The following is a 12,135-nucleotide window of genomic DNA, read 5'->3' as shown; positions in this document are numbered from 1 at the left end:
ACATATACACCATGGAATACTATGCAGCCATAAAAAATGATGAGTTCATGTCCTTTGTAGGGACATGGATGAAACTGGAAATCATCATTCTCAGTAAACTATTGCAAGGACAAAAAAACAAACACCGCATGTTCTCACTCATAGGTGGGAATTGAACAATGAGAACACATGGACACAGGAAGGGGAACATCACACTCTGGGGCCTGTTGTGGGGTGGGGGAAGAGGGGAGAGATAGCATTAGGAGATACACCTAATACTAAATGACGAGTTACTGGGTGCAGCACATCAACATGGCACATGGATACATATGTAACAAACCTGCACATTGTGCACATGTACCCTAAAACCTAAAGTATAAAAAAAAAAAAAAAAGAACGGAAAAGTATGAGAGTTCATAGTCAATTGATGATATCAGAGTGGAAGGAGGGACTGTAGAAGAGTTCACAATTTTGAGAGTCACCTGAACTCCAGACACATACTATGCACAGGGAACACAAAAATAACAAATGCAGGGATAGGTCATGTCTATGGTTTGGAAGACTGATCGTTATTAAGATAAAAGCTCTTCTCTAATTTGTTCATATATTTATTATAATCCAAATCAAAATCCTGCAGGATCTTTTTGCAGAAATTAACAAGCTAGTTACATAGTTTATATGAAAATGCAAAAGGCCTACAACAGTCAAAGCAATATTCATTAAGAAGAAAAAACTGGAAGATTTATACTGCCCCATATTTTACTACTAAGAACTACAGTAATTGAGATAGTGTGATATTAGCACAAGAGTAGACAATAAGTAAATGAACAAAATACAGTGTCTAGAAATTGACTCACACATATTTGGACACTGAATTATGATGAAGATAATACTGCAGTACACAGGGGAAACTGATCATTTAAATATAAGTACCAGATAAATTGAACATCCATGTCAAAATATATATATATATATCTTGACCTTTACCTCACACTATTTAACTAAATCAACTCTAAACAGACTGCAGATTGTAATGTGATACATAAAAAAACATAAAGCTTTTAAAAGAAAAAACAGATTGTAATGTGATATGTAAAAAAAATAAAGCTTTTAAAACAAAAAAATCTTCATAACGTTGGGATATGATAAGATTTCTTAAACATCACACAAAAGTGGTAACAATAAAGGGGAAAAAAGAATAAATCAGAGTACATTAAAATTCAGATTTTTTTCTTTGAGAGACACCAAGAGGATAATCAAAAGGCAAGGAAGAGTGAGAGGAGATAAATGCAATGCATATACCTGATAAAAACTCATATCCAGAATCTATAAAAAATTGTTACAAATTATTAAGAACAAAGATAATTCCAGTAGAAAATGAGCATTTTACCACAAGAAGTCATGCAAATAGCCATTAAATATATGGGACAGTGTTCATCTTAATTAGGCATCAGAAGAGTACAATTTAAAACCACAATGTATTACCTCTACACACTCATCAGGATGGCTAAAATGAAAAAAAAAAACAAAAAACAGTAATATAGAAAAACAGAATTCTCGTAATCTTATGGGGGGATGCAAATTCATAGAACCATTTGGAAAACTGCTTGATAAGTATCTACTAAAGCTAAAGATATATATGCTATAGATTCAGCAATTTTACTCTTAGGTACTCCTTCCAGAAAAGTTTGTACATATGTAGATAAAAGGGCATGTACAAGGAGGCAGGCAGCAACACTGTTTATAATAGCCCTGAATTGGAAATAAAAATGTTTATCAAGGGTAGAATAAATAAATACATTGAAGTGTATTCAGTTGGTATAAAACTCTACAGTGAAAATTGTTGAACCACAACTATAGACAACAGTGAATAATGGCTACAAAATAACATTGAGTGAAAGGTGCCAGATACAAAAGAATACATATTGTATGATTCTATTTAGATAATTCTAAAAATCCAAAAAAGAGGCAAAATGGATCTAAAGTGTTAAAAGTGAGTTGGGGCAAGCAGAGTGGCTTGTGCCTATAATCTCAGCGCTTTGGGAGGCTGAGGCAGGTGGATCACTTGAGGTCAGGAGTTCGAGACCAGTCTGGCCAACGTGGTAAAACCCCGTCTCTATTAAAAATACAAAAATTATCTGGACATGGTGGCACATGCCTGTCGTCCCAGCTACTCGGGAAGCTGAGGCAGGAGAATCACTTGAACCCGGGAAATGGAGATGACAGTGAGCTGAGATCACGCCACTGCACTCCAGCATGGGTGACAGAGTGAGACTCTGTCTCAAAAAAAAAAAAAAAAAATTAGTAGGTAAAGCTTGCATAGGAGTGTGTAGTGAATGCAACAGAGCAGGGAATAAACTTCTGACATGTTTCCTGTTCTGTTTCTTGAGCTAGACGCTGAGTACATGGATGTGTTCAGTTTGTGAAAATGCATCAAATAGTACACTTATGATTTGCAGACATTTCTATATATGAGGTATATTTTCATAAAAAGTTTACTTAAATAATAAGTAAGAGTTTGTCCCATCCCCAAATATTCCCAGTTTAGTGGAAGCAGACCCTCTCACAAGCATGCAACTATATTAGTACAGTGTATTATAATTCATCAAACATTTATAGGCACCCCAATCACATGCAGGATGGGCTGTGGGTACTGAGAATATCAAGATGAATAAAATAAGGACACTGCTTACAATCTGGTAAAAAAAAAAATAAAGCAGGAGACATATAAACAGGTAATTTTAACACACTGTGTAAATCTAGAAGTAGGTGAATGCACAAAATACTAAACAGACTAAATGTTCTTTAGCTGACTTCCACTTAATCAACATGACTAGCTTGACCATGATTTTCCATTCTCCTTTAAAATGCACTGACTGATACGCATAGCACACGAAATACTTCAGAGTAGTAAGCCTGTGAACCTCTACTTCCAGCAGCTGAATTGTATGCTTATTAATAGTCAGTTATATGTATGTCTATCAGCAGAGTTTCTTGCTCCACTTTAAAGAAACCAAAACTGGCTGGGTGCGATGGCTCACACCTGTAATCCCACACTTTAGGAGGCTGAGGAGGGCAGATCATCTGAGGTCAGGAGTTCAAGACCAGCCTGGCCATCATGGCAAAACCCTATCTCTACTAAAAGTACAAAAAACATTAGCTGGGCATGGTGGCATGTGCCTGTAATCCCAGCTACTCATGAGGCTGAGGCAGGAGAATCGCTTGAACTTGGGAGGCAGAGGTTGCAGTGAGCCAAGATCACACCACTGCACTCCAGCCTGGGAGACAGAGCAAGACTCTGCCTCAAAAAAAAAAAAAAAGAAAAAGAAAAAAGAAAAAAGAAAAGAAACCAACATTGGAAACCTCAGAGGCTATGTTATATTATGGTATTGTTTTTATAGGAAAGATTATTAATGGCTCAAAACATTGGTAACTAAACGTACATTTTAAGGTTTAAAGCTAAAATATAATATCTAGCCAATATTTTTATTAGTTTATAATTACTAAGCCACATGAAATGCTTTGGTAAGAGCATAAGCTCTGGTGCCATGCTGATTGACATTCAAATCATCATTCATATATTCATTAGATATGTGATTCTGGAGAAGTTATTTAACCTTTTTGTGCCTCATTTTCTTCATTTATAAAAGGGGATAGTAACTGGGGCTTATATGATGGTTGCTGGATCTGAAGAACTTTGAAGTATAACTGATACATGAAATTCATTCTCTTTGTCAGTATTGGTTATTAATATAGTAGGAATTCATCAAAAGGATAAAGCCTAGAAGGAACAGGGCAGAGAGACACAGTTAGTAGACAGGTGCAGAAGACTAAGAGCATGGAGCATTTAAAGAACCTTGAGCTGTTCTCTAATATGTACTTGAAGTCGTGTTCTCAAGACTAAGAGATGAAAAGTTAATCTAGAAAGATAATTTTTAATTTACTTTTTAAAATTTCAATTATTCTCAAAAAACAGTGAGTTCCATGAGTGCATTCACTAAGTTTTCTTTTTCCCAAGGCTATGTAACCCCCACACTCTCCTAGCTCATATGCTAGTCCTTGGTCAGTGACTAGCCTCAGTCACCTTATCTGGATCTTCTTCCTCTTCCTGATTCTAAGTGTCAGAGTACCTGAGGTTTCATTACTTTAAATAACAGCTACAGCTTGATTAATAACACTTTTTAATATAGTTACAGTCTCTTCTCTAAACTCCAGATTCTTATATCCATATAATGTAACATCTAAACTTAAAACATTTTAGAGATGAAGGTGTTATTAATAAAAATTATTCCAGGACTACAGACATAAATCAGCACTGTCCTGGGCAAAGGAGGACATATGAACACTACATATATTTAGGACTTGCTCAACATCTCCACTTAAATAGCCAATAGGGATCTCAATCTTTTTTTTTTTTTTTTTTTGAGATGGAGTCTTGCTCTGTTGCCCAGGCTGGAGTGAGTGGCGCAGTCTCAGCTCACCGCAAGCTCTGCCTCCTGGGTTCACGCCATTCTCCTGCCTCAGCCTCTCCGAGTAGCTGGGACTACAGGCGCCCGCCACCACACCCGGCTAATTTTTTAGTACAGATGGGGTTTCACCGTGGTCTCGATCTCCTGATCTCGTGATCCGCCCGCCTCGGCCTCCCAAAGTGCTGGGATTACAAGCGTAAGCCACCGCGACCGGCCTGGGATCTCAATCTTAACATGTCTCAAGACAAGCTATTGAGTTTCCAGACCTGAGCAACAGAACTGCACATTGCCTGGAGATCCTGGACTTTGAATGAGATACCGTGCCTGGATGAGACTTGCTATTGTTTACTCTGAGTTCTAGGTGTAAGAAGGATAAGTCATAGAGTCAATCTCTATGGCAGAGATGACTAAGATCCCTAAACTATTTCCTCTTCTTCCTTTGCACAATGCTAGATGACATTTCCTTGCCTCCCTTAGAGACAGGAATTGCCACATGGCTGAGTTCTAGCTAAGGAAACATGAGCAGAAATAATGTGATCATGTCCAGGTCTAGCCTACTACACATTTTCTGCAAAACTCACTCTTTTGCTGTCAGCTAGAAGTGAAGCACCAGTACATCTAGGGGATGAAGAAGCCAGGAGAAGAGAGGCCCTTGGTCCCTGAATCACACAATGAAAGGCTGTCCACCAAACCCTTGCTTTGAATTGTTATATAAATAAGAATTACAATGTTATCGTGTTACAACACTTAAATTTGGGGTTAGATTGATTTTAGTAGTGGTCATTTCCTTTACAAAACAAACCTGATGAATTTTCTGTGAATTTTCAGTTTGACTTAGTCTCATTGTCATATAAACTTTTTTATAAAATTGAAGTAAAAAATAAAATTAAAATAATCTACACTTTTTGGCATACAAACCAGGTCTTTGTTTCCAGTCTGTGCAAGAATACATAGTTACTCTAGGCACTTCCTTTTATATTTAAAAATGAAAATACAGTTTTAGGATTTAATGGATTATATGTAAGGACAAGAAACATGTGGATAAAGTATTATCTTCTAATCCTTATTTTACTAAAGCCAAAATAAAGTAGCTGCTACAGCATATTTATTTAATTTCAAGCATTGCCTTAGAAAGTAGAGATTTCTGTAGATATTATTATCCTACCTCCTTGGATAGCTATGAAGGAAATGATTGTAAGAGAACACAATTAATAATTTTACAGCAGTAAGGCCCACCATGGATCAATTAGTACAATCAATAACATACTAATCAATTTGCATGACTCACATTCCTCTTCTTTAGTTTCCTTCTGTTACTCTTCACTACATGAAAAGAGATATCTCTCCAAATTATTTTATCTTGTTTAATATTAGCAGAAGCGAGAAACCTCTTTCCTCATCTATCAAGAAAAACAACAGGTGAGTGTTTATTTGTTAAATGTATCTGAGAACATAATAGACTCACAGAAACCTTCATTTCTAATGGGAAGATATTATGTAGAATTAAAACCTGTCTTACTGGTGGGCAAAGTTTATCTCCCATGCAAAGACACATATATCAAAAGCTGGTAGAGTAAAACCACAAAGGAATAATTTACAACTGGCTTGTATTTAACTACATTCCAAACACTTAGTATAGATGGAAGGTGGTAGCTATAGCATGTAGAACTCCTTTCTAACAAGACTATTTTCCACTGAATTTATTTTATTTGTAAAAAATAGCCGCCAGGCGCGGTGGCTCACGCTTGTAATCCCAGCACTTTGGGAGGCCAAGGCGGGAGGATCACGAGGTCAGGAGATCAAGACCACTGTGAAACCCCGTCTCTACTAAAAATACAAAAACAAAAAAAATTAGCCGGGCGTGGTGGCGGGTGCCCATAGTCCCAGCTACTCGGAGAGGGAACCGGGGGGGTTGCAGTGAGCTGCCCTACTCCAGCCTGGGAGCACAGATCCGTCTCAAAAAAAAAAAAAATAGGATTTTGAAAATTATAATTGGCTACTTTAAAAAAAACTAATCACAGGCCAGGCGCAGTGGCTTACGCCTGTAATCCCTGCACTTTGGGAGGCTGAGGCAGGATGATCACTTGAGGTCAGGAGTTCAAGACCAGCCTGGCCAATATGGTGAAACCCTATCTCTACTAAAAATGCAAAAATTAGCTGGGCATGGTGGTAGGTGCCTGTAATCCCAGCTACTTGGGAGGCTGAAGCTGGAGAATCTCTTAAACCTGGGAGGCAGAGGTTGCAGTGAGCCAAGATCGCGCCACTGAACTCCAGCATGGGCAACAGAGGGAGACTCCGTCTAAAAAAATAATAATAATAAATTTTAAAAATAAATAAATAAAATTAAAAATTAAAAAATACTAATCACATTGACGCGGAAGAAATGAAGGGAAAATGTCACTGAAGTTCAGTGTAGTTCTCTTCCTTTTGAAATACAACATTCTTTAGTTAACTATATGCTGCATGGATATAGCAAACAGTGTTGATGGTTTACACCTGGAATATAGGTATATAAACATACTACAATTCCTACTAAAATTTGAACCTCACCTGAATTCATCTGCCTTTTGCAATATTTGCTTTAATCTTCAGAAGATATTTGTTGTACCAAGAATGAAAATGCTAATTATAATACTTGTAGGAATTTTGTTACCTGAACTTTATGAAATAGTTCTAAGAATGTCACCATTGCCACAGGTTTAGATGTGTTGCAAATACATTTTTTAAAAACAGCACCCAAAAGAATAAGAGGATCATAAAATGATCTCAGCTGTTTAAGATGGATTTTGAGGAATGATCACCAATGGCCTCCTTCCTTTTGGTTCTGCCCTACCACTGAACTAATCTAATAAAACTCTGATGCTACATTATCCCTTTAACTGGCCTTCTTGAATTACATATTCAGGCTGTTGTGCACACACCACTGAATGAGAAAATTCCTCAGCCACACATATAGGGCACATGTGATCGCGTAGAAACTCTAGCATCAATAGGGCTTCCCATAAAATTTGTTTGTTCTTGGCCAACTCCCTCTTTTGCACCCTTCAGTGACTGTATCAATTAGTCAAAACTCTCTTCAAAATCCACACAGATCCCCACCTCTTACTAACAGCAGAAGGCATATCATGTTTATGCCTTCTGTATCAGGAAAAGTGGGGCAAAGCAATCAGCTCTCTCAATTTCTTGCCTCTCCCATCTGTTCCCCTCTCCACCTATAAAATGAACACAACCCTGCTTCTCTTTCTCTTTCCTTTCCCTTGGAGGAAATAAAATTTTCTTCCTTCTGTTTAAAGCCAATCATTTTACTGTGGCTCCTTATCTGATTGTCTGAATCTGTCAAGACTTTTCTGCATCAGTTATATCCTTATATCATAAAGTAGCTTTAACTTCCTTTTTATTGGTATCACTTACCTCAGCTTTTAGCACATCTCTCCCATCCTGATAAAGGAAAAAAAAAAACTCACAAAAGTCAAAACTCAATCGTTTCCTTTTAATTTGCAGCCACTTTAACTAATATCCTCTTCTCTTTCCAAAATGATTTTGTGCTGAATATATTTACCCAATCCAGAGCTACTCCCCACCCTTCCCTACCTAGCCCTGTGCCCTGCGATCTTAGCCTGTATGACTATCTTGATGGGCTTACTTATTGCTTTGCTTTCAGTTGTGTGTGACCAATGGGAAGCACTAGAAGAAAATATAAGAGAGAAAGGAAAGTGAGGACCAGGGTCTTTATTATCCCAGCTCCTCCTAGAGATGTCTCCATAGGCTAAGAATTTCCTTGTTAAGGATCACAGCTCCTGTCAGGCAACCCTCTTGATATAGTCTTGATACAGTTTCTCTCTCTCTGTCTCTCTCTCTCTTTCTCATTGCCTCCCCTCCTCTCTTCTGTTCTCTCTCATCTCTCTCTCTCCTTCTTCTTGTCCCCCTCCTTCTCTCTCTTTCTCTCTCTCTCTCTCTCTCTCTCTCCTTTCTCTCATCTCTTTAGGATAATAAATGATAGTGGTGTGCTATAACTAGCCCATGCATAGTTTACAATTACTTACATAGGGAAACCATAAGGACTGTCTATACTTTGTAAGTAAGCCTGTTTTTTAGCCAAGCCCAGATTACCCAAGCAGAATCTGCTGTTTGTTTCCTGCTGGGTCCCAGCCTGATATAATTATCTTGAAATAATAGTTTATATAATATAGTGATATAAACTGAATATGTCCTCTTCCCCCCAAATTCATATGTTGAAACCCTAATCCTCACTGTGATGGCATTTGAAGATGAATTAGTCCATGAGGGTAGAACCTTTACAATGGATTAGTGTCCCATCATGAAGAGACACAAGAGAGATTGCTTTCTCTCTCTGCCCTCTACCATATAAGGATACAATGAGATGACAGCCATCACAAACCAGGAAACAGGCTCTCACTAGACAACTATTCTGCTGGTACCTTGATCTTAGACTTCTGAGCCTCTAGAACTGTGAGAAATATGTATTTGTTGTTTAAGCAACTCCCAGTATATGGCAATTTAGTACAGCAGCACAAACAAAGACATATAGGTACTACTTGTACTCATGCTGTTTGGGCAGCAACCCACATAACTTAGCTTTTGTGTCACTATTCCTACATATAACTGTTTTCTTTCTCTCTGGTCACTATAATTCATTCCCACATAGACAAATCCAGTGGACACTCTTTGGCCCACAGTCCATACCTTAGTGGAGATCACCCTGCTGCATTTGACACTATTGACCACTTTACTTTTCTAGTAAATCTCTTGGCAACCATGATATCTTCTTGTTCTTCCTTTATCAGCATTCATGGGCTCTCTATCATCCCTTCAAACACTGGTGCTCCCCATAGTTCAGTCCTTGACCCAATGCTCTTTTAACATTACGTTCTTTTCCCAAGTGAGGTTCTCCACTCTTAGGACATTTAACATACCCAACATGGTGCAGATCTCACTATCCAAATCTGTTAGACACAACCATCTATATATTCTAATGGCACTTCAAAGTCAGCATGTCCAAGATAATCATGTGCTAAAATCATTATCCTAACAAATGATTATCCTCACACTGTGTGCTCTGACTTCTATTTCCCTCTTGGCCAATGGCTCAATATATTCAATCTGAAGTCTAAGCTATCCTATACGCCTCTCTCTTCCCCACTCCCCAATATATCTGCTTCCAGTGATGATTCATTGAAAATCACCCGTCATTGTTCCACCAGAGAGAAATTTCCAAAGTGAAAATCTGCCTATTCCATCCACTGCTTAAACTCTTTCAATGGCTCTAGTTTGAGCTGTTTCAAGGCACACGGGATGCTTTACTGCTGTTCTGACCCTTACCTCTATCTTCAATATTAGCAGCTGGAACTCTCATGCCTATGGTTTCTGTGCTATTAATAACAAACCACTTACAGTTTCTAGTTAAAGTCATAATATTTTATGCCTCCATGCCTTTTGAGGTCTGCATCTCTCCCTAAGATACCTTTGACCATGCTGTTTGACTTTGGCCAAGTGTTTCAGGAAAAGCACCAACATTTCTTTCCAGAAAGCCCCTCCTCTTGCCCCTATTTACCCAATCCCCACATACACTAGCCCTTCTCCACAATCCTCCTGCTCATAAGTGTCCACACATGGGTTCCTAGAACACCATATAATCTCTCAAAGAATTTAAAATTTTATATTGAAATTACCTGTTAGCATCTCTCTCCTCCTCACCAAACTTTAAGTGCTCTAAGGCAGGGAACATGACTTGGTCCTTTTTTCACAACTAGATAGCACAGTTACTTGAATCAAAGCCAAAACTTAACATTAATTTTTATAATTAAAAGTAATTATTATTAATAATAATCCCTTGTTATGCTTTAACCTCAATGTCATCATTTAGAAATATATACATTGAAACATTTCAAAAATCCATGAAAAATTAGTATTCTGATATATTATAGGACAGTGCCAGTAAAGTCTTGCACTATGTACTCATCTGAAGTCAAGACAAGTGCAGACAAGTCCTTGGAGCAGGCAAGCCTAGATATATATGCCTTAAAATGGAGGAAGATGTCATATCTGTCTCCATGTGTTAGAGCTAATGTCCAATCCTTATACCTAACACCCTATCAGAGTTCTTGCAGGAAATGAAGCTTAATGATGTTCAGTTTGAAAGTGGGAGGAGGATTTTGTAGCACAAGAGTCAAAAGGAAGAGTAGATATAATCAAACCAATGTTGATGATATAAGGGGGTGACAAGAATGCTGAAGCTGTAGCTGTCGTCAGGAAGGGACTCACTTGGGCTCAAGAGTGATAGTAGCCCTGGTTATAGGGCAAAGCAGGCAGTGGGGAACAGCAAGGCAAGCCTACTCAGGAACATGTGAGATACCCTAGAAACCCCTTGAACTGAAGATATGGATTAGATGCTCAAGATTCTTCAATTTCACTGTTACTGTCTTCTTCACACACTACCTAAGCAAACATGGGCTTGTTATCATTCAGACAAGTACTGTTACTACTGGGATCAGGATAATAATTTTAACAACAAAAATAATCATATCTAGTACTTATTGGCATTTATAATATGCAGTACTCCACCTTCAAAACACATCCACAATCCATCCACTTCTCACTGATACCACTCTGGCCAATGCCACTGTTATGAATCCTCCATAACAGTGTCCTCCAAATTGTGTCCTCCAACAAAGATATGTTGAAGTCCTGATACCCAGCATCTTCAACGTCACTTCATTTGGAGGTAGGGTCTTTACAGGGATAATTGAGCTTACAAAAAATGGTTATTAGGATGGACCCTAATCCAATATGACTGATGTCCTTTATAAAAAGAGACAGATAGGAACAGTGGGAAGATGACATGAAGACACACAGTGGGGAAATGGCCAGGTGGCTGGAGTGATCCCTCTACAAGCCCAGGAACTCAAAAGGTTGCCAACAAACAACAGAAGCTAAAAGAGACAAGGAAGGATTATTCTCTAGAGCTGTCAGAGAGACTATGGCCCTGCTGAAGTCTTGATTTCAGGCTTTAAGCCTCTAGATTTGTGAGTCAATAAATTGCTGTTTGTTTTGGTGCTTTATTATGGCAGCCCTAGCTAACTCATGCAATTCCCAATGCTTAGGTTGTTGCAAGACTTTTCACTGGTCTCTTCTCCTATTCTACACTTCCGCATCATCTCCACCCCCACCTCTGCAATCTATTCTCAACATGTAAGATGAAAACAAGAGCAAACCTCTTAAACTGTAAGTTAGGTCATATTATTATTCTATTCAAAATCCTCCACTGGCTTCCTATCACATTCAGAGCAGAAATGAAAGTCCTTACTGACACAACAGGAGCATCGCCATCTTGGACAAGCCGCTCATTCTAAAGTTCACCTTAATTTTAAAAAACTGCCTGCATCCAAAGGGCATCAGCCTAATGGCTAAGGTCAGCACGACCATAAACCACAAATAACATCTCCAGACAGAAACATTCCAATCTCCACCCAGACAAGAGACATGCTAGTCCCAAGATAACCTCCCTCCAGCCAGGAAGATGCCAGCCTGGCGATAATGCCCCTCAGGCCAGAAAGATGTCTGCCCCAAGATAAACTTCCATCCTCCCAGAGACATTCCAACCCGCCATAAAACTTCTCCCTCACACAGAAACATTCTAAGCTTCTGATAAGGCCCCTCACCCTAAAAC

The 12,135-nt window shown here is 38.5% G+C and overlaps 1 protein-coding gene across 1 annotated transcript in view; it reads right to left on the bottom strand.

Annotated features, from left to right (window-relative positions):
* The window catches only part of KCNH5 (potassium voltage-gated channel subfamily H member 5), a 349,850-nt gene that overhangs the window by 28,027 nt on the left and 309,688 nt on the right, over positions 1 to 12,135 (bottom strand). The gene's annotated exons all lie outside the window — the stretch shown is intronic.

Source organism: Hylobates moloch, unplaced genomic scaffold (assembly GCF_009828535.3).
Source record: "Hylobates moloch isolate HMO894 unplaced genomic scaffold, HMol_V3 SCAFFOLD_16, whole genome shotgun sequence".
NCBI lineage: Eukaryota > Metazoa > Chordata > Mammalia > Primates > Hylobatidae > Hylobates > Hylobates moloch.
Note: the sequence above shows the minus strand (reverse complement) of the source record. Positions and strands in the feature narration are given on the sequence as shown.